Here is a 24,004-nt window from a genome sequence, read left to right on the forward strand (position 1 = left end):
CTTCTCAAATGTGGTGCTCCAGGAGGCCCAGAGACCCCTTCCCTCAGCTCCAAGTGAGCATTGCAGCACCTCTGCAACAGCCAAGGGACAGGGAAAGTCAATATTACTGGTGCTCTCACTGAGGGAGCTGCAGAGGGAAGCTTGTTAGTATTGATACAGAAACCCAAAACCAGGACACTCTGCCCCTCCTATTTGTGGAAGCAGTAATTCTCTGGAGGTGCTTAGAGAACACAGAACAAACCACTCATAAAGTAACCTGATTTCAGATCTGGATCCATTCCAGGACAGTTGTGGCCAATTATCAACATCTGGTGATTTGCAGCAGAACTTTCAGTCAGCATCTCCATCCATGCCCACGTGAGAGCCTAAGGAGCAGTGCCAGGGCTGGCCCAGTGAAAGGCTGAGCTGGAGCTCTGCAGCACCAACACAGCCCCAGCCCTGAGCAGGGTCTGCCAGCACTGCCCTCCTGCCTGGCAGACAGGCTGGGACAGGAACAGCCAAATTAAACCCATCCAGAAGCACTCACTGATTTGGGGCCAGCTAAAGCTGCTAGCTGCCACCAAGGGTCCTGCATTTTAACTCTCAGTGTGTTCCACAGCACTGCTGGGACCTGCACCCCTGGCCAGGACCCCTTTTCTTATGGCAAACTCTCATTAAACAAACTCCTAAACAAGCAGATTATGACTTCCCAGCAAGCGTGCGGAGACAAGGTGCCAAGGAGACTCCTGAGCAGTTCAAGCCAACTATTAATACATACAAAAAATATAGCAAGATCCACCTGAGGACACTGGATAAAGCTCACTATAAATCAATACCTATAAATAAATGGGGTATTGGGGAAAGATCAGCTAATCTGCATGTCATCAACCATAGAAAATAAAATGTCAAGTAAACCAGGTGTTTGGGTTGCATCAGTATTTAACAGATCTAAGCTTAAAGCAGACTTCCAGGTGCAGCAGCTTTTCAGTCTAAAAGTACTTTATAAAATAAAAAAGGCACTCAAATTATTTTAAAGTTAGTCAACCAATAGGTGTTGTCATCCTATTGCAGGGGTTCCACACTGTTGTCTCCTTATCACAAAAGTTCCAAACCTTCTTGGTGTTTCTCATGGGCATCTCCTCAGAGCACTGACTCTTTCTTCTTCACAAAGCAACCACTGACTCCAGTTCCCCTCTCACCCACCCACCCCACTCTTTTATAGCATCTTCTTCTCATTGCTTACAGCTGTGGCCTGTTAAAGTCAGGCCTGTTCCTGATCTTTGATAATTGGCCCAGCTGCAGCTCCTCAGGGGTGAGATTCCTTTCTACAATATCTTTATTTTTTTATATTCTATCCCCCCACAAATAGGTACTACACAATACACAGCCACATAGCCAAATGGTTTCTGTCCTTGATCCAAGCCTGTTCAGGCCCTTACTCAGTGATGAGGGGAGCTCACAGAGCCACTGCTGATGCAGCACTGGCTGCCAGGAGCAGCATTAATGATGGGAACAGATCTGGGAAGCCAGGCAATATCCGTTCATTTGAGCAAAGAGCTCTCAATAGCTGCACATGGCACAGTGCCTGTCTAAGGACTGATACAGGATCATGCTAATCACACAGATAACAGCAATTAAGGAAAGGAAATGAGGAGGTTTGTACAGAACCAGCCGTACGTGAGCTCCTCATGTGATGCTGTTACTGAGGGGAAAAGCAATCCAGGGCTCCATAAAGAGGAGATTAACCAGCAAGCACAGGGAAAGGGTGTTATTTCAGCATCCAGTATCCAAGATACCACTGCTGAATGCTGAGAGCAGCTCTGGTGACCATATTGCAAGGATAGGCCTGGAAATATATGAAGGATTCAGACAAGACTCTGAAGTCATATTAGCTCTGGAAGTTGCCTCATTGTAAGAGGCTTTTGTGGCTCAGGCTATGCAGCTTTCCCAAGAGGTGGCAGGGATAATTCAGCTCCAGTCTGCAATTACCTCTGAGAGGAAGAAAACCTGATAGCGGGTGGCTCCTGGCCCAGCCAAAATGGACACACTGCAGAAGCAGCTAATGCAGCAAACATTCTAAAGCAGAACCCTGGGCTGTGATCAGCTCCACTCCACTCAGTGAGAAGCATGAGTGATGTGTGGATAAAATGTCAGGCTGAAATCAGGAGCCCAAAGCAGAAGGTGCAGGTGGAGTTTGGATGTGCAAGCAGCACCTCCTAGGCTGGACACACAAGTGAGAAGGGTGTGGGGGTCCTTCAGGTGACAAACCCCTCCCAGTTGTGTCAATGGCCCTCCCTAGCTGCCCATCTCTGACCCATGTGTGACACATCCCCTAACAGCATCAAAAATGAGGTTAAGGGCAGTGGGAAAAATTCCAAGATGCTCCATGGAGCGTACCTGAGGAGCCCACAGCTCAAACTGCCTGCCAGGGCCATTTGCAGCACAGGACACTGACATCTTTGGGGTTTATTCCTAATGTTGATACATGAACAACCTGAGGATGGTTTGAGGCTGTGTTACTGTACCTTTCAACTGAGACCATTGCAGGATTCAATGAATTTAAAAATGACAGATCATACCCAGGACAGTGCCCCCACCTGCCTCAGCAGAGCTGCCCAGCAGCCTCACAGCCTCCCCCCAGGTCCACATGGTTCACCCAAAACCCACAGAGCCTCAGCAAAGTCACCAGGAGCAGGAGCAGGACACCCCCCTCCCCACTGGCCCCTCACAGCTGCAGAACTGCAGATTCTGATGCCAGCCCGAAGGCAGAAATACTCATTTCTGCTCACTGAAGAGTGCACTGGGGTCAGGTTTCATGCACAAGAGGAGCACAGGAGGGCTCATCAAGCCTTTATGCCCAATTATACATAAATGAAGCACCCTCTGCAGTCACACCTCTGTTGTGCTTTCCAACCCACCACAAGCACTTCCACTCCAACCTGTGCATGGATTAGCTGCAGGGGGACTCTGCACATTATCCAATTAAAAGGAGGGGGAAAAACGTGACAAAGCTCCAGAGTGATTAGGCAACATTTCACACGTCAGAACAGCAGATTTAATTCAAGTCTGGAATTTGTTAGAATGCTGCAACTAAAAAGAAATACAAGCTGGCATTATGAAAGAATATGTTGTAATGGAATCTGCAGCATCAGATCTTTTCCAGGCAAAAACTACTTGTTACAATAAATGATCTAAAAAATCAGTATTCATGTCAGAATCTGTGTGCATCCACAAAATAGGAGTTGCAAATACATTAGGTTTAAAACAATCTCAGAAAAAACTCATTTTCAGTAAAGTTCCCCCATATCCTGCCCTCTCAAATGACTGCAAAGAGCATCCACAGTGTCTCAGAAATCCCATTATCTCCCTGTTCTTGTCATAAATTCAGCAGTGTTTCTTTGATAAATTACATTCCTTTCTATCACATTATTTTAGTTAAAAGTACACATCAGAGCTCTTAATTAAAGCCCACACCTGTCAATTGGATTTTTATCAATATAATTGGAATATATACATGTGTAGAATATAAATATAGTTCATGTACATAGAGATGGGATCAGGAAGTTCCATTACCAAAACAGCACTATCATTTCTACAGCTCTAAAAGAGCCTATTGTGATCTGTGATTTATGTGTTTGTGGGAGCTGTGCTTGTCACCCAGAGCTCCATGCCTCCTTCATTCCTCTGGTTAAAATAGATTATTTTTTTTAGTTTGTCTATGTGATAAGCTATTCTGGAAGAGTTATTCTTGTGTGAATGCCCTCAGTCTGAAATGAAATACTTTATCATTTTGATTTAGCTTTATCCATATGCTCAAAATTCCCCTATTCCACACGAGGAAACCAAAGAATAAACTGAGCATTGAGTCTGCTTCCAGTCCAAATGTCCTACCATTGGTGTTGGGGTGGAAAAGCTCCTCAGTGACAAAGTGCCCTCACACACTGGCTGTATGTGTGCACCCTCCTGGGGAGGGACTGCTCCAGCCAAGAGGAGAGGGGTGCAAGGGAAGAGAGAAGTGTGCACAAACACCATCAGGGGATACAGGCTGCACCATCACCTTGTGCTCATCACAGCTGTGAGGCAAATGCTGCACTTGCACCTTTTGCAGAGCAGCTGAGGCATGTGTGGGAACACAGAGAATTGGTACCCAAGGGATTTGGGTGCTCTCATCACAGACTTCCATCAAAAGCCCACAGTAGTTGCAGTGACTTGCCCAGAAGCAGGAAATGAACCCAAAAGTGGTCTAAGTCCAGCTTTGGAACTGGCCTTTGCAATGCTCCCACTTAACACAAAATTGGCTTCTTTAGGAAAAGTGTCACTACAAGACTTTCATTTTATGTTACTTCACTCAAAGTTAGCTTATGCCAGGCATGTAGGAAACAGGAAATTAAGGAAAAGCACAGAAAGGCCAGCCGTGCAGTTTAGATTTACTTAGCAATAGATGATGGGAGGGCGAGTCCTGAGCCTGCAGAGCAGTGGGGCTGCAGTTCCCCAAGGTGTGGCTGGCACAGGGACCCCTGGCACATGTGCTGCTGCATCCCCCTCCCCATGCCAGCCAGCAGCCAGGGCAAAGACTTTGGCACAGATGCCACAAAGCTGCCTTGCCCTGCCAGCAAGGCATAGATTCACCTCTTCTCCACCAACAGCAGGTTTGGCCAGGCTCAGTGCCAGGCTGGGGCAGCAGCATGGGAAGCAAAGCAAACCCAGTGACCCTGGGACAGAGCAGCATGGCTGACAGGGCTTGGGATGGGTGTCCCAGGGATGATCCAGCTCCAGAGGCAAAACAAAGCCAATGGCCCCAGGACAGAGCAGCACAGGGGACAGGGCTTTGCATGGGTATCCCAGGGATGATCCAGCTCTGAAAGCAAAGCAAACCTCGTGGCCCCAGGACAGAGTGACACGGGTGACAGGGTGTCATGCATGTGTTGTCCCAGGGATGATCCAGCCCCAGAGGCTGCAGGAGCTGCCCCACAGCCCCACCTGCCCCATGTCCCGGCCTAGGTAGGTCAGGCTGCAGCCCAGAGCCCCTGAAGCATCCCTGCAGGAGACAAGCAGCCCATTCACCTCTCTTTTCCCAGCCGGCAGGAATGAAAAACCCAGCCAGGAGCTTTACAGCCTCTTTATTTAAAAGATCAAATGGAAATAAACTTTAGAATGACGTTAGCTCAAACTTTCTAAAATAAAGCTTCCATTGAAAGGGGAGGCTGAAAGCAGATATTTCTGAAGCTGCCGCATCCTCCACAGCGCTCGCGCTCGGCGCATCCCGAGCCGCCCCCGGAGGAGCCGCTGCCTCCCACGGCTCCAGCTCGGGTGGAAGGGAAGGAGCCCTGCCTGCACACACAGGCTTGCCCGCAGCCCAGGCTCCCAACCAGCAAGTGGCTCTGTCAGGTTAATTAGCACATAAATTAAGAAACGCTCTGCTCGCAGTAGTGCCAGGCACAGCCAGGGTCCTCCTTGACACGGCACAGAAGGAAAGCTGTGGGCATGGAAATGAATGAAGCACCAGGGAGCCAGGACACAAATTTTTGTCATATCTATGGCCCGTGGTGCAGAGTCGCTCGATAACCAAAGCAAATTTAAAAAACCCTGTTTCTATCATAGCAGCTATTTCTTCCTTCATTACATTTCAACTTTTCTGCTTTAAAAGCTAGGACATATTTTCCAAATATTTCCAAAATGGACATCTAAACTCTACTTCAACCACACTCTTTCTGGAGCCAGACCATAGCTGGGAACTCTCCTGAAGTTCCACCACCAGGTCAACCCCTCCATCTTAACCCCTGCCACCACACCAGAAGAAATTGGTACATCTACAACCACCTTCCATCCCACATTGCCCCCCTCACACCCAGGCAAGAACTTTGGACAATGAGTATATCTTATAAATACATTTTTTTAAATGATTTCTATTATTTTTATGAAGAACCATTACATACATCACTTAAAAGAAACCTAGAAAGCAAGGAGGTCAAAATGTCAGTGTTCACAATAGTGAGCGATTCCATTCAGCTGCCCAAAATTTTCTCAAGGTTCCTTCTTACCTGAGGATGGCACAGTCACAGAAAAGACTTGAAGAAACTTATTCTTCTGAATGGAGAAAAACATAAAAAACAACCTTACCAGTAATGCTGAGCCAGCCTGCCAGAAAATGGAAGACAAAAAATATGATTAATGATGCCTTAATCTTTTAATGCAATAATTTCTGCCTTCAAGGGTTTTCTGGTAAATAGCACAAAAAGTCTCACTAGGAAATTCCCAGACGCATCAATCTTGCTGCTGGGCCCTGGCAGGTTCTCTGTGCACTCAGAGGCTCCTCAGTGCAGAGAGGGTGCTGCTGGGCCAGCAGACAGACATGAAAACCTATTTCAGCTCTAAAAGCAGCACAGGTTCAAAGCCTGCTCTAACTCATACCATGGGGGACCCCATCTGGAGCTCTGCCACCCCCTTACACACAGTCAGGATCCTGGAATTCCTGTTGTCCCCACGTCAGCAGCTCCTCCATGGAGCCTGAGCTTATTTCTGGTGCTCCACCATGGCGTGCTCAGGCCACCTCTGACTCACCACCCCTGTTTGCTCTGTGTCAGGACAGCACAGTCCCTCAAGTGACTCACATCCTGCGTGACCAAGCCTGTGGTCCATCCTGGTCCACCCTGTGGTCCATCCAGTCACACCTCCCAGCCACCATGATGAGTGACAACCCAGCAGGAGTGTTTCCATCACTCTCCTGCCTTCATCCCTGTGGGACAAGTAGGCCTGAGGGTAGCAGATACAGCAGAATTTAAAGCTGTCTAAAGCAGGGTCAAGCAGCTCTGAAGAAAGTGTGGGTTCATGTGAAAACACACCATGAATTATGAATTTCAGAGCACTTGTTAATTTTAGGAGGATCATCGAGTGATGCTGCTGAGGGTTGGAGCTGCAGGTCACAGTGTCACTCAAAACACAATGTTTTGTGGAAGGGACACTGGCCAGGGAAGGGAAGGACAGGGATAGGGAGAGGATGGGCACGTGCACCTAGATAGATAGATTTTCTTTTGACTCATCTTTGGTCAATAGACACCAGAAGATTATGTAACTTAATTTACTTAAATCTCCTAATTTGCACACATTTTATCCTCTTCTACCTTGCTTCAGATAGCAGGCCCTGAGGCCATGGATTTGAAGGACTGGGCAGAAGCTTTACAAAACCATTTCCCAGAGATGCTTAGCCCCAAACAGGCAATAATCAGGTGAATGCTAAACAACAAACGAGGCACACCTGAGTCTGGCAAACTGCACTCATGCACATGGACAAGAATCAGCTGTACAAGAGCTGCCCACAGAGGGGCAGAGATTAAAGGGTGGAACTTTAGGAAGTGCTTCCAGGCATGCAGGTAATCACCCAGACATGAGTAACAGCAGGGACAGGAAGCAGTGGGAGCTGGTACAGGAGCATGTGAGCTGTGCTCATACCATCACCCCAGGCAGCACACATGGGCTCCCAGGGCAGAACCACACCTGGAGACAATGGGCACTGGATTGGCAAACCCTGCTCTGAGAGCTGCCACCCAGCAAAGAGCTGCTCCTGGAAAACATCTAAGCAATGTGTGCTGGGGATTTGTACTGGCACAAGACCATGGCCAAGTGCCCCAGCACAGGGAAAGGAGGGTCCCTGCAGCAGCTTGGGATGCTCCCCAAACATCCCATTTAAGCCAATAAACTCCATAATTTTACAATAAGCTATATAGGGAGTTGCACACACATCTTGTATATGTGCCCTGGGCATCTCCAGACATCTGAAAAGATTGAGGAACTTGACTGTCTCACATTCTGAAATCCATACCATGAACTCAGACATTGGAAAAATGGCACCAGTGGCACTCTGCTTCTGTTGGGGATGCTGCCATTTCAATGCAGTTTAAAAATGCATGTTGCTGTTCCCACCTCCTCCATCTCTCTTCATACTTCCTCACTGCACTTCCCCCAGTCATTTCAGCACATCCCCATACATTCATTCATCATCCTCCCCAAGCTGCCTTTATTGGATCCTGCTTTGTATTTGGTGCCCCCAGACATTTCTCTTCATGCCCAAAATGAACCAGAAAAATAAACCTGTAGAAGAACATAAAATTGCCCTTAAAAGTAAAAATGCATTACCCTGGGACAGCTCAGCAATATGTCAGTATATAACTAATGAGCATCCTTATTTTCTATACTTTGCTTTATTTGCAAGCCTTTGAAGGCCAGGCTGTGTGGCCTGGGGGACAGAAAGGGTGAACAAGCTCAGATGGGCCCAATATCCAGTACCAGAAAGACTCAGAAAGCACCTTCAAGGACAAGAAATATGCAGGTGAGAGGTAGAAGTGATGAAGGAGAATACTCAGCACGAATTATCAGGTGAACTTTAAGGCACCAGCATCTGCTCCAGAAGCAAAGACTGTCCTAAGTTCCCAGAGCCCAAACTCTAAAAGGTTCTATGGATGTAAGGTTCCCTCCCCTCTCTCTCCTCCCTTCCCTTTCCCTTCCTGCCAATTCACAGAACCAGAGTTTGACAAAATTGCAGCTCGAGTTCCAGGCAGTGGCTGCTGAGCCCTCCCGTCCCTGCTGGTTTGCACAGGCTTTAGCAGACGACAGAGTGCCATCTAGACGGAGGAAGGAGGATGTGCTGCGAGCCAGCCAGCTGGAGGCAATAAATCCTTCAGGGGTGCATCACAGAGTGCCTACAAGATGCTTTGCAGAGCAGCTCTTTGCACACTGCAGATGTTTTGTGGCAATTTTTTTAAAGTACTAAAATCCTCCCGTGGCTGAATGAGCAATGGTCTCAAACGGTTTGTGGGATGAGATGAGAGCCCTTTTAGTTTAGCATTTGAATATTTATGCATTCTCATAGCATAGAATCATTTTAGCTCCTTATTTTTTCCAGGCTATTTAAGGTTCAGATGACCACGGAATCAGGACAGTTTTTAATGCTGGGCTTCAGGCAGAGCCTCATTAAAGGACACATGGACCTGAATGGGGCGTTGCATGCAAATTCATGAATTTTTTATGTATGTACAAATATTTGCCTATGGAAAGGCATTGAAGGCATAGACTCCATGAGTTGTGGATTTTTAGCAGGATAGAAATCTTGCCTGTATCATAAATGGAAAAATATTAATCTGAGATGACCATAGAGCTGTGGTGGGCAGCAGCTGCTGCAGGGCCTGTGCCAAGGGACAGTGTTCCCACAAACCTGCAGTAAGAAACCAAATCACATCAACACCAAATTTCTGCTCTCCAGTGTCAAGGAAACAGCATTCTCATTTTTGTAATAGTATGAAAAGTGCAGCAAAGTCTCTCCTAAGCTCATACATTTCCCTTATACCCAGCTGTGCACAATCACTGCCAATCCCAGCCACCCCACAGAACACCAGCAGCTCCATTGCCCTTCACAAACAATGCTGAAATGCAAAGACCTCCAAACGTGCTTGTCCAAGACTGAAATGTGCCTTTGCTGCCCAGGACAGCCCTTCTGGTTCAGATGAGCCTGAGGTTAGCCAGTGCTTGTGAAGGTCATCAAGGAGGATGGAGTCCCCACTGACCTGCTTGGGCAGGAAAGCAGGTCCTGCTGCCCCATCACCTTTGTTAAATCCAGCATGGAAATCACTCCACTGCACCTTTCTGCCTGCCCTTGCCCAAGCTCACAAGATAACCTCAGGAAAAATCCAGCAGAAGGCTGAGCTGGGGACACAGCAAGCAGAATAAATGTGTTCACCTTTCTCCTGTCAAAATCTGACCTGACAGATTCCCCGTTTAAACTAAGCAGCACTGAAACAGACCCCTGGAATGGTTTGGGTTTGAGAGAACCTTAAAGATTGTCTTATTTCAACCCCCTGCCATGGGTAGGGACAGCTTCCAGGGTGCACCAAGCCCCTTCCAGCCTGGCCTGGGACACTTCCAGGGATCCAGGGGCAGCCACAGCTCCTCTGGGCACCCTGAGCACCTCAGCTTCTCTCCCCACCCTCACAGCAACAGCAGCCAAAGGAAGCCTCCTATCAAGAGTCCGTATTTAAGAGACAGCAGCACAAAGCTGCCCTCAGAAGCATGACCATTTCTTTGGGAGTTATAAAACCAGGCACTAGCACAGCAATGTAATAAATAATAGAACCTGGTGAATAATGCAAATAAAACATTTTTTCTTCCAATTTTTCATGTTTCTAAATATATTTCCTTCCGTTGCTGTCAGGCCTATTCTGCTTTGCCTTTCACAAACCTTCATGCAGAGCAGAAAAAAAAATTGCAAAGGACTTGGGAGAAAAGCAAAAGGGCTGCTGTCACCCCTGCCTTGTTCCCCCTTCCTCTGCCTTGTTCCCCCTCCTCTGGCACACTCTGTCAGGACCAGGAAGCTGGGGGCTGGATTTGGATTCAGCAGGAAAGCTCTCCCAGCCTGTAATTATGCTGACAGCACCACGAAAGCTTTACTTTGGGTCTAATTAAGACTTATCAGATTTGAAAACAAACAGAACTTGGTTCTTTCCAGTATGATAGACCCTTTACATGTGCAAAGCAAAAAGGTGAAAATTAAAAAAGGATGGAAGTGCAAGGAGGAGAAAGAAAAAAGAAAAAAAGAGATGTGTCCAGCATTTTGAGTCAGGGCATGGATACCTTCATGAGCATCCCCTCTGGAGATGGTGGGATGGTGGCCAGAGGGACAGAGCCTGGCTCAGAGCTCCTCACCCACTGCTTAGGGGCCACTTGCACATTGCTCCCCAGTATCCTGTGGTTAATGCTGTGAAGCAGGAGGGAAATTCAGCTTTTCAGAGTGTCTGATGGCTGAGAGATGGGGCAGGAGGGGAGGCAGCACACACAGGATCTTGGGCTGGAGGGCTGCACTTCCACAGCTGCAGGAGAGAATGCACAATCTGAGCTGGCCTTGGTCAGCATGAATGTCACCTTAGTTTGTGTACTGAATGCCTAATGTCAGTGCAGAAAAAGCTCACTACAGCAGAGTTTTTCAAAAAGACATTCACAGGAGCTGCACCAGACAACAGCAGATGAAGTTCAAAGGAAAGGGGCCGGTTCCCACCTGGTGCAAGTGGATTTCCCTGTCCCCAGAGAGACACAGACAATAAATGCAGTTCATTCACTCTTCTCAAAGACTCCTTTCTCACATTAAGAGCAGAAGATGATGAGTGTGTGTGCTGAGCTGCAGTAAAAAGGCAGCGTGTGTGTGCGAGCCCAGCACAGCTGCTGGAGTGCCAGTGCCCTCTCCTGTTCAGTGTGCACCAGCTCATTCCACAGCCTGTCTGCACGCCTTTACAGGCTGGGGAAACATTCCCAGCCTGACATCCTGCTAACAGCCCATTAAAAATGGTGTTTATAAGGTTAAGGGAAATGTGAAAATGCTGCAGAACTTCTGTGGACGCTGTGTCCTCTTTGCTGCAGTCCAGAAGAGTTATCACTTGCATCGGGCCATTTAGAAAGAAATAATCCTCAGACTAGCCCATGTCATTATGTACAGCAGGTTTGCATCTTATTTCCAGGGCACATCTTCAATGACATCCACTTTTACTCCATGTGGGTGTGACTTCAACTCCAGCCACTGCCAAATGTATTCACAAAGTCACAGAGGAGGAAAGCAAAGCCAAAGGGAGTCATCAGGGGCTGACATTGGGGTTGATCCTCCCATCCTACCTGGACAGATTTCCAGACTTTTTACACTGTCATGTAATTACAACAGCACAGATTTATCCTCATTTTCCCACAGTACTAAAAGCAGTGGTGCTGCTACAAGGTGTTTTCCAAACAGTTCTCAGCCCAAGGATTTCTGAAGGGCAGCTGTGATGAAGTTCTCTGGTCTGATGTTATTAAGCATCCTAAAGCAACTGAAAGAATTAAAAGGATGAGTAGCAAACCTTTTCACTATTGGAAAGTGGGAATATTCCCAGGGACACTGTCCCCAGATGCCTTTAGAATTGTTATTGATGTGCCAACAGAGGGAACATCTTTTCCTCCTTCTGAATCACCACTGCCTGGAGCCATGCTGTAATGTGGGAATTCCAGCACCAGGCTACTGCAGTGAATGAAGGTCTCCAACTTCCATCCTTGAGAGAGTTGTCACTTAATGACACATGACAACACTTAATGGCTTAAAACTAAGACAAAAATAACCCGAGGCTCCTCAAAACAAACTCAGCTGAGCAAGGTTTCTGGCAAGGGCACTGCAAACTGAGCAGTGAAGGCCCCCCCATTCAAACAGGATTTCCTAGTTCCTGACCTGTCCTTGTAACCCCAGCAGTGACCTTTCCTCCTGCCTCCCCTCACAGGGCTCACACCATCCCATATCCTCAGGGGCCAGGGCCACCCAAAGCTCAGGGAGGAGAGGGGTGACACACAAACTGCTGAGACCATCTCAGCCCTAACCAGGCTGACAGAAACAGGCCTGATCAGCTGATGGAGAGTTAACCCAAGTTAAGTAGCAGGAACATCTTTAGCATCTCTCAGCTTTGGGAAGCTGACAAGCACCCTTGAGCAGGAAGGAGGAGCTCCAGGAGACCCTCTTGGGCAGAGCATGGCTTTGGTGGCACTGCTGTCACCAGCACCAAGAGAAATTGCCCTGCAGGGAGCCAGGGGTGGACAGTACCCCCTGGCAAAGTCAGGCTCTCCTCCTGGGGATGCTGGGCCATCTGAAGGTAAATTGCTCTATCTGGAGCAATACCAGTTTGCCCAACAGAAAACCAGGACTCAGGTGAGAGGGCAGAAACAGCTCACCCTGTAAAGTGGCTCTCATGCCCCTCTCACTGTCTGTTATTCTCACCAACCAGCAATGGATGACAAGAGCAGAGTCTCTGTGATCATAGATGGGCAACCTGACATGTGTTATTTCTTATATTTCCTTTATGTTTTTCTCCAAGTAAAATTAATAAGATCAGACAAAATTTCATACTAAAACATTGTCTAGGGTGTTGGTGGCGCTATATTTATACAGTATCTCTCACCTTAAAAGATGTATTAACCTGTACAGTAGCTTCAATTAATTCTGCTTTGTGTTCTGGCAGCCAGAAACAACAAATACAGCTGCTCTGCTATCAGTGCCAGGTCTTATGCCACTACCCTTCTATAAACCCATTTGCTGGCAGCTCCTGCTGGGAGCAGAGCCCTGGGGTGGTGCTCACAGGGGTCACAGAAGAGCAAGGCCCCACTGCAGCCACTGGGTGTTAGCAGGGTGACACCACAGAGCCCTGCTCCAGCCAAAGAGCAAAGCTCAGAGCTCCCAGCACCTGTGCAAGGCCCTTGGTGGTCACACCCAGGGGGTCCCCACAGCTCCTCACATGCAGATTTGGACATCTCTAACTTCTTTTTTCTGCAGCTTAGATCTATGAGAGAAAACTAATCTGTCCCAGTTTGGATGCTCACACAAAACCCTACCAGGGCTCTTCCAATGATTTTGAGTTTTGTCAGTTCTTTACACAACATATGCTCACACTGCAATAATTAGGACCACATCTGGAAGTTGCTGAAAGCCACCTGGGAAATGGGGATTTATCCAAAACCAAGTTTTGGGACTCTTACAAAACAAGGCAGATGTTGCACCCAAGTAAACTGAAGTTTAGAAGACACTAAAGGTGTTTCCACACCACAAACTGTATTGGTTGGAGTCTAAAATGAGCTACAGGCAATGACTTGTGGCTATTACTCCAAACTCCCAGTTTATAGGAGCCCTACTAGAGCACTTTGAGGAAAAGCCCATCAAGGCACATCCACATTCACCACCGTGGATGCCAGACAGACGTGCAAGCAGGAGGCAATGCCCCACATTTCTGAGCAAATCAGTGCCAAAGTAAAATCTGAAGGGAAAGCCATACATTCAGGAGCCTACCTTTACTGAAATGCACCTTCATCAGGCCAACTATGGCCAGTTTCAGGCCAATTTCATCAGTGAAATCACCTTTTTGTGTCAAAATCATCAGGTTTGCGGTCTCCTGGCCTGAAGCAGCAGCAGCTGAGCTGGAGCCAGAGCTGTTCATGTGCTGTAGGTCTGGGTGTCCCCTCCTATGCAGGGCACCAGCCCTGGGGAGGATGGAGCCCTGGGGAGGATGGAGCCATCCTTCAGGTGACACACACCATGACACTCCAGGTGGGCATATCCCCTGCACCTGAGGCTCCTGCTGTGGCTCCACATCACACAGGGCAGACCCAGCACAGGCTCTGAGGCAAATCCACCCCACAGCTCTGCCCCAGGCTCTGCAAGGTTGCTAAGGGAAGCTGCTGAAAGTTTCCTTTCTGTGGGACACAAATATTAATTATTGATGACTTTAAAGCCATTTGTGGCACTAAAGGTCTCTCCTGAAATTCCTAGTTATTGCTGATGCCTGTACCTAGCAAGCTGCTCTTCTCTCTGCTGATATTCAGTGTCACCACTGCAGGGACAGCACCATCCCTCACAGCCCCCAGCCAGAGAGCCTCCTCAGTGAAGCTCCACTTCTCTTGTTTTGTGGCCCAAAAGCATCACTTCAAGGTATGACAGAACTCTATAAATAAAGATACAATTTATAATACTTGTGATAACAAAATTGCTTCCCTAACACATTGCTAGCAACCTCTGAAATCTCTAAACACCCAAAAGTAGAATTGCACTCATTTAATTGCACTCTGAGTCGCTGATGGATTTCAGTCCATCTGTAATACTTAAACTGAGCAGCTATCTCCAATAGCTACATCCATATTAACAAATAAGAAAAAAAGTCAAGTCCCCAGCACACTGAGATCAATACAGCTTTAAATGCACTCATTTGAGATGGATCTAAAACCCTCACACATTAAAAAGTGCCAGCTCAACATTTTTCTAGGAACTGAATCACCTTTCCACCAGTCCCACAGGATTCCAAAGAGTGTTTCAGAGAGGGAGAAAATGTCCAAGAAGCTTCAAAAAATGGGGAAAAAAACTGAGGGGGGCAACAATGAGCAATTTCTGCCATATTCTTCCAAAGGTAAGGGAAAAACAGAGGCCACCCAAAAGAAAATTCAGGGTACTACCCATTGAAGGGCTCCTTGGTGTGCAGTCTTCTGCTTTCTTTCAAAGGGAAGAATATTTTCTTTCAACTTCACATGATTTTAAAACATGAAAAAGTAAAAAAAAAAGAAACCAAAACAGTGCAGCAAGTCAGTCAAGTAAATACTGGCATTAACCAATATTTATTGAAGGTAAGTAAATGGTGAGTCTCAAAGCCTTGGTGTAACACCAAGTAGCTCTAAATCTGCCCCATCACAGCACCACAAACCAGTTCAGATATGTTCAGCCCAGTATTATTTTGCATGTTTTAAATCATGTCTCCACTCCTGAGCACACTCTAAGGTTTGATCAATCCTGCACTTACATCAAAAGAGCAAAATGTTGTAGTAGTTGTGTAAAGAATCGATTTGTAGGAAATGGAGGAGGGAAAGTTACCTGCATGGATTAATAACTTTATAAGGCTTCCCAAAAGAACATGTCAAAGCATCTGAAACCATAGATCTTCTAAAATCTGATCCATACTTCATTCTACAGCCACAGCACATGAAAAATATGTTAGAATCTGTGCTCTAAGTTGCTGAAATTCATCAGAATCAAAAGGAAACCTGGAACAAAGCATAGCTCCCATTGAGATGAAAACACCAAATTTCTGCCAGCCCTTTGGTGGACTTTGTCTCACAGCTGGGCACTATGGACTAATCAGATAATTTCAACACTTACTCACTTAACTTCAAGACTTATTTAAAACAATGAAAAAATGAGAGGATGTGAGGAAAGGAAAGAATGACAGAAAAGGAAAGGGAACAATGACAGAAAAGATGAGGCATTGCTGAGTGAAAGCAGAGTAAGGAGGTACCACAGGGGGGCACAAGGGGGAAACAATTTGCCAGAATAAGATGCAGATCCACAGCTTTGGTTCTACTTATAGAAATGGTTAAAAATAAAAAAAAACAGTTTAAAAAATGTACTTGCTTGTTTGTAGCAGCCGTGTCTCCTGTTCTGAAGTCCACAGGCATCTCCATGGCCATTCCTTCCATCAGGAGGGTCACAATAATACAGCAGAGCTATTGATCTGCACTACTCAGTGCCTGCTTCATCCATCCCAAGAGTGGCAAACAGCCCTGGCAGCCCCTCACCTGCCTCCAGGACAGATGAGAGGGATTTCACACCATATGTAAATTTATTTAACCAGGAATTTGAGCTCAGAGCTTTACCTCACCAAGGTAAGCTCAGGGAAAATCCACGTGGCATCAGCAAACTCAGCCAGGCTCCAGTTTGCTGCAGAAAAGTGAGTCCTGTTTCCTGGGCTTCACAAACATGGAGTCTGTGGAAATAGTCTGTAAAATGGGATTTCAGTTACACCTGAGCTGGACCTATTAAAAAGAAAATTCCTTTTGCTTTGAAGTCCTTGATGCGGGGCCAGAGCCATTCGCGCAGATTCAAGCTCAGGAATGATTTTGGTTTGGAGTGAACAACTGTTCCCTCCCCGTGCCCCTCAGGCTGGGCAGCAGCCAGCCTGGCTTTGGCTCACAGTCTCTCTAAGTGTGTGTAAAATCTTCTTGGGTTGGCAGAGCAGGCCTGTTTGACACAAAAACAAAAGGTGGCACTATGTCCCAAGTCTGCTTCAGAGGGGCTTCAGCTCAGAGTCACCACAGCCATCTCTGAGCCCTTCCACACACCCTGGCAGTCTGCACAGGGACCTTTAAACAGCAGTCCTTTAAACATCAGACCTTTCAACAGCAATCCTTTAAACACCAGACCTTTAAACAGCAGTCCTTTAAACACCAGGCCTTTAAACAGCAGCCAAGCCAACCTGCCCAGCCCGGGGCAAGACCTGGTGTGAGCCCAGGGCTCCTCACCAGGCCCAGCTGCCCCTGCAGCACCAGGGAGCTCATGGCCACGCCAGGAACCAAACCCTGTGTCCCCACACCTCACTGCCACCTCAGAGCTCTGCTGCTCTGCATTTGCACAGCTTTTTGTGGAATAACACCTCCTAGTAAGGTGCAATGACCACGTTTAACCCCAAACGTGGCTCGGCCCTGGCAGCGGCAGTGGGCCCTGGCCTGGCTGCCATGAGCCCTTCAGAGCAAACCCTGCAGAGCAGGCTGGCCACAGTGTGATAAGGCCATGGGACAGTGTGATAAGGCCGTGGGACAGTGTGATAAGGCCGTGGACAGTGTGATTAAGCTGTGGGACAGTGTGATAAGGCCGTGGACAGTGTGATAAGGCCGTGGACAGTGTGATAAGGCCGTGGCTGCCAGCACCGAGGCTCTGCTGGCTCACACCCTAGATGGCAGCAGCACCCAAGGAATGGGCTGGGAAACCCAAATCTGCCCACACCTGATGGGGTTTCACATACATCCCATTAGGCTTCCATCTAAAAAGAAATTCCTCTGGAAACCTGGGCAAAAGGAGCATGATGTGAACACAGGGTGCTTCTGGAGGCTGGGAACCGAGGGCTCAGATCCCCTCACGGCAAGGACAGAGCCGGCTCTGCCAGGCAGCTGCAAAGATCACAGGCACACTCTGCTCTTTTCTCCCACCAAAACACTTTTCTGGCACAGAAATGGCAACAAACCTGCTGTGAAGGGGTAACTGGGAGGGCTGAACCACTGGGGAAGGAGGACACCCTCAGCATGGGGAAACCTTGGCTTGTTTCTCTGTGTAGTCCTTTCCAAGCCATACCCACACCTCACAATAACTGCACTCATTTCAGTACTGGTGCACTGTTCCCAGCTCCCTGGTGGTTCCTCAGTGCCCAGCCAAGAGGACAATCCCAGGGCAGGGCACACAGGGGGACATGGCTGTGTGGGACAGTGCTGGGCCATTCCTGCTGCATCCACCCAGGAGCAGTCACACCCTGTTGGGATTTTTGTAGGAGCACAGGGTAGCAGGCAATGCTGGGTGCCATTCCCCCCTGGCACACAGGACAGCACCCACCTCGCTCTGCAAGGTGCCAGAGAATCCACAAAAGTCAGCTCACACCAGACTCTTGTTTCCCTGCCCATGCCCTACCTGCAGGGACTCTTCTTTCCCTGCCCATGCTGGTCCTGCCTCTGCTCTCCAATGCTCTTTGCAAACTCTGCAGTGCTGCAGTCAGGGCTGCAGTGAACTCCTGGGAGTTCACTCTATTCCACCCCTCATTCTGAAGAAACATTAATATTTTAGCATCAATGACTATTGATTTTCTTTTTCCATCTTGCATTTCTTGAGCACATCTTGTGTGGAAACAAGCTTGAGAGAGAAGAAAAGAGAGCAAATAATGTTTAACTTGCAATGTATTACCAGCTTCATGAAGTGAAATGCTAAGCCTTCACTTTTCCACATGGATTAAATGTCATTGTGGCAGATAATGGACAAAATATGTCTACAAATGAAAACCTGAATGAGATACAAGTAGCAGAAGTGGGAAAGCATCACTCCATCCACTGCCTCATGCATCTCCCTGCAGCAGCCAAGGCACCAGCCTGAGCCTCACCCTGCTGGCTGGGCAGTGCCACAGGTTTTACCACATCACCTGAAAAGCATCCTGGCCACCTTGTCAGCCATGTCACTGCTGTCTGAGAAGAGTTAACTTCGGGCTAGATATTCAAGAGTTACTCTTGTATAATAAAGTCATGGTTACGGAGATTACACCAGCTCTACTGATATATTTGAAAGTTTAAACACAAGAAACACACAGGATTAACAAAAAGTGACAGTTTCAGCTCCAAGGGCCTGCAAAGTTGCCTTCAGCCACAGAGAAAGTAGGCAAAACAGGCTGTCAGGATGGATTTTGATCTTTATAAAGGCAAGATGACAGCACACTGTGCTTCTAAGGATACAAATACAGCTAGTAAATTCAAGATTTTCTGTTGCACAATTCTGTTCATCTGATAATCTTAGGTGTTCTTCAGCTAAAAAAAGGAATTGATTCCCCACCAGTGAGAGGAGCAGGTAAAGGCACAGGGAAGCAAACCCACAGGGGAGGGATGCAGCCCTGCTATCACACAGGGCAGAGCATCTCTTGGCACAACCTGCTGGACGCCACATTCCAGAAGAAAATCTGGGCTAAAACAAAAGAAGCAGAACTCCAGACCTGGGAGAGCCAGGACTCCTTCCCCACATCTCAGGCTGCCCATACCACTTTGCCTTTTCTCTGCCTGTTAATACAGGGACAAATACTGCTTTTTTAATATATTTACACAGTAGCTGGGTCACTGCCACATTATGGGTATGCTCTAGAGTTAGACTCCCAAAAAACCAGGGGCTCCACCACCACATGGGACTTACAGGACATGAGATCTCTGTAATCCTGCAGAGGATTCTCATCTCCTCCTCTCTACCTGCACCCTACAAAGATCAGTGAGCTGCCACATCCACCACTGGCAGGTTCACCCCTCTCCTTTCCTGTGAGGCTCCAGCATGGGAAGAAGCTCCTGCAGTTCATTCCCAAGCAGTGGAAATTGGCAAAGCTCCATAAAGCAGCTGAAGATCTGGCTCCACTTGATAGTTTTATCTGAGATCATGATGAGCTTGACTAGAGGGTGCCAGCTGGATTGCTCTGGGGAACCCTATTTATAGATAACACTTGAAAGGGCGAGTTCAAGGTGATGGCCCCTGGTGGGGTGGTTTTGTATTCCTTCAGGAGATCCTTACTCACACCTACTCCAGTGCTTGCCAGGCAGGTTGGAAAGGCAGCAGAGGAGAGCTCCTGGTGCTTTGTGCTTTCTCCAGGCTCCTGGCAGGAGCTCTGCTGCCATCTTGCCCTGCACCACAGGCCTTGGACAGCTGACACGTGGCTGCACATTCTTCAAACCAAATCTTCATTTTTGTGGTCAGAGCAGTTTGGGGATTTTTATTTTTTCTCAGAGCAATGAGATTCTCAGAGCAGCAACAGCAGATCACCACTTTTTAGAGCCATCACCTGCTTGCCTGTGAACACAGAACTTGTTACTTGACTCTGGGCATTTTGTTTCACAAAGAACATTGCAAAATCACTGGCAAGAATCACCAGAGGAATTATTTTTGTTTGCTGAAGGACTGGTTTTCAAAGGGGTAAAGGGACTAGGCATAGCATCTAAATAATCCCAAGGGCTCTTTGCATTGCTTTAAAAACTTGGGAGATATTTTAAAGCATCAGCATCACTCCCATGAAATCCCCTGTGACACAGAGATGCCTCCACTGAGCCTAAACCACGAAGCAAAGCCACAGGCTTAAAAAGGAGGAAGGATTCCCCTCCATAGCATTGCATCAGGGCTTTATTTGGGAACTTAGACCCTACACTTGGCTTTGTGTAGCTCTAAGTAATACTGCACGTGGACCACTGTAAAAATGACTTTTTAAAGTGAACAAAGCCATCCATTGGCAGCTACAGCCAATGCTGCACCAGGCCAGCAGGAATACAAACCTACCCAAAATCCCAGAGCTATTGCAGCTGAGGGCAATGAGAGCCCACAGGAAAATTCCCTTCACCTGCCAAGGCTCCTGTACCACCTCTTGCACATCACTTACTCCATCTGATTTTCAGCATCTCCTGCTGTCTGTCTGTGCATACTTTGGGCTCATTCAGGCATTGGAACAACTTCCCAAAATCTGAATTTCTGGAGACTTCAGGTTGAAACAGAATAACTAATCTGGAGTCTACTTTTCAGGCAATATCCCAGGTTAATGTAAAACAATTTCAAGAAGCCAGCAGCTCACTTGGTGCTTTTCTGTGACACTGTCCAATAAGTAGAAAGTTGTAACAGGTGTGAGTTCAGGGTTAGGGTCTCTCAATAAGTCATAGAAGAAACTGACACAACAACATTTAAGAGCCTTAATTGATTTTGTATCTAATCCTCAGTGTTCTGCCCTTTCCCTTGTACCAAATCACATTAACAGAATCCAACATATACAATGTTTCACTCCCCAGTTCACTGCCAAGCTGCCAAAATATGAGTGAGGAGGGGGCTTGGCCTTAATACAAAACCACTGAGAAACTTTAAACTGGAATTTCAGCCCTTAGAAAATGGCATTTTTATGCCTTTGTCAAAAGCAGGGTCTGGCAGATGTTCTCCTTCCATTGCAGGTGATGGTTCCATCAGGTGACACAAACTCAGCACACACCTGCACCTTCACAATCCAGCCCAAACCCACCCAGTTCCTTCAAAGCTCATGAAATGTACAAGATGGAGACAAGAAATCCCCATAGTCAAATCTGGGATTGGTTTCTGCTTTGAAGGGCTACCTGTACTTTAGGAGACAAGAAATCCACATAGTCAAATCTGGGATTGGTTTCTGCTTTGAAGGGCTACCTGTACTTTAGGAGACAAGAAATCCACATAGTCAAATCTGGGATTAGTTTCTGCTTTGAAGGGCTACCTGTATTTTAGGAGTTACAGTTCTGATGACAACCTTTAAGTTTCCAGAGGAGCATGTGCCTCATAGGAAAGGAAAATTCATCTGTTCTTGCCAGTGTTTTGAGCAGCAGGTATGGCTTGGCAGCAAGGACAGCAGTGCCTTTTACCCCCTCACAGATAAAACTGTGTTGAGAAGGTCAGGACAGAGCAAATCTTAGATTAATTCAGGTGGAAAGTGAGCCTGGGAGGTTACCTGGCTCCAATCTCTGCCCAAAGCAGGTCCAAGAACACGATGGAGTCTGCAGTATCTTCAGGGGTGGAAGCCCCACAACCTGCAGACAATCCAAGATTATGTTAACTTGGAAAAACCACCACAAATTATGCAAAAGCACTTACCAGAAACACCTGGACCTTCACACAGGCTGTGCTTAGCACAGGGAGAAGCTTCTTGGGTAGGGTCACACATGGGAAGAAGAAAACCAGATGCAGATAAGGCTCATGGGTCAATTAGGAAAGATCAGGTTAACCTGGAAACTTACTCTGAAGGAACTCTTAGTTCTTGTGTTGAAGGGATTAAAGACCCAGTTATTGGGATTTAAATATGTTGAACCCATTTTTCTGGAAAATTTCTACACAGGACAGATGAACTGCTCATATTTTGGGATTTGCATCTAGGCCTAAGGAATTCTGAATTCTGGCAAGACTACATCAGAAGTTGTTATAGAGCAAGCAGCTGCAGACAAATCAGGTTTTAATTAATAATGTCAGACTCCAAACGAGCTGATTCCCTGCACTGTCATCTGGAAGCACACAAGCCTCTGCAGCTACAACACTCAGTGTCTCTTCAGCAGATTCCTGCTCTGAAAGCCACAATCACTTAAATCAAAGACTTTAAAATTCCTTTTAGCAGCAAGACACACATCTTCAGTGATTCACATTAAGGACAACAGTTTCTCTGGGGAGAGGAAAAAAGCCTGCCTACCCCATGGGAGATCACAGATGCTCTTTCACAGGAAGTAATTTAAATGTAGCCAGGAAAAAAATCAGGTTTCACTGAGTGAGCTTTTTCAGCAGAAAAGCTTAGAGATGAAAGCAAAAATACAAATTATAGCTCCCTCAGTAGAATAAACAGTAGGATTACTGGCAGGGCATTCAATGCAAGGCTCTAGAAGATGGTCCCCCTCAGCTGAGTTTAGTCACCTCTAAGCATAAACCATGTATTTCTTTTTGTTGAGGCTTTCAGAGAGAATAGGAAAACAGGCATTAGAACTCTTTTGTTGAAGCCAGCATTAGTTATCTTCAGCTGTACTCTATGAAATAGATATAGCAATATCACTCTTGCAAACTTATGGCAAAGCTCTCCCCTCAGAGCTTTGAAATGGATTCAAAAAAGCACAGCAGGTGTTTGTTTAAAAACAGCCATAAGACTGGCCTAGAGCATACCAAAGATGCACAGAGTTTTGTGGTTTGAAAGTGATGTAGAGACCATAATCTTGCAGAGAGGTAACACTAGAGACCGAGTTATTAATTACATGAGATCAAGTAATTACTCACTTAAACAGCAGAATTTGGTATTTTCTCCCCATCTTGATGTCAATACATATTATAGATGGTACTCAAGGAATTCACTTCAAAGAAGAAAGCTAGGTTTAAACAGCAATATAAAAATGGAAATGCCCAGGAAAAGAACAAACTAACCTCTGGGCTGGGCAGCACTGCCCTGTTCTGTGAGCACAGGTACACAGGGCTGCATGGGCAGGAGCTGGACGTGGCCCTCTCAGAGCTCCAGTAGAAACAGAACAAAGTTCTGAGCACACCTACTTTAAATGCAAACATTTTGTATCCTCTGCTTTGATGTTTTGTAAAAAAAAAACCACCAGGTGTTCAAAGTACCAAAAAAAATTCCTGTGGCTTGAGTTTCAGAGCTGGAAAAGCATTGTGAGTTTTTCTAAATGTAACATTGTTACACCATGACAACACCAACAGGGACCCCAGGACTGCCCTTCATGCCCAGCTTGCTGTTCTACAGCACCCAGAGACAACTTCACCTTCAAATAAATCTGATAGAAGAGCAGGGAGATATTGCAAAGCATGATTAATTTAACAGCATTTATATGCTGTTTTAACCAGCTGATCGATGCATTTAATACTGGATTGTAAGATTTTCTACAAGGCAGTGTCTGCCCAAAGGGCTCAAGGAGCTCCTTGTACCTTGTGCACTCCCCCTCACATCCCCCTGTGGCCAGTGAACAGTGCTGGTGTCCCTGGGACAGCAGCACCACCAACCAAAGGCACACAGGAAAAGTGCAATCTCCCTGCCCACTGAGGAACATCTGGCTTCCATCTCTCTTGCAAGAAGCCCCAGAGGCAGGTGATGCTTGCTCCTGCACAGGAGGGACTCTGGTTGGTTTGTTCACTCCAGCCACGTGTGTTACCCTTTGGGGACAGTCAGAGAGGGGCCCAGGGCAGCAGACAGCACCGGTACTGCCTCAGGGCTCTGAGGGAGCTGCCCAGGCTCCATGTCTCCCCAGGAGCCCCAGGCTCACACAAGGAGTGCCAGGGCCCTGCCCTTGCACCAGCAGAGGCTCTGGCAGGAGCACCCACGGGGCCCTGTGGCCACCCCACACAGCCACATCAGCCCCACACAACACACCAGGCCTGCATTCCTCATCTCTGCCAAAGGATTACTTAGCTCCAGGCTAATAATTGAAAGATGCTGGGATTTAGAAGCCTTTT

The sequence above is a fragment of the Agelaius phoeniceus genome, chromosome 16 (assembly GCF_051311805.1).
Source record: "Agelaius phoeniceus isolate bAgePho1 chromosome 16, bAgePho1.hap1, whole genome shotgun sequence".
Lineage (NCBI taxonomy): Eukaryota > Metazoa > Chordata > Aves > Passeriformes > Icteridae > Agelaius > Agelaius phoeniceus.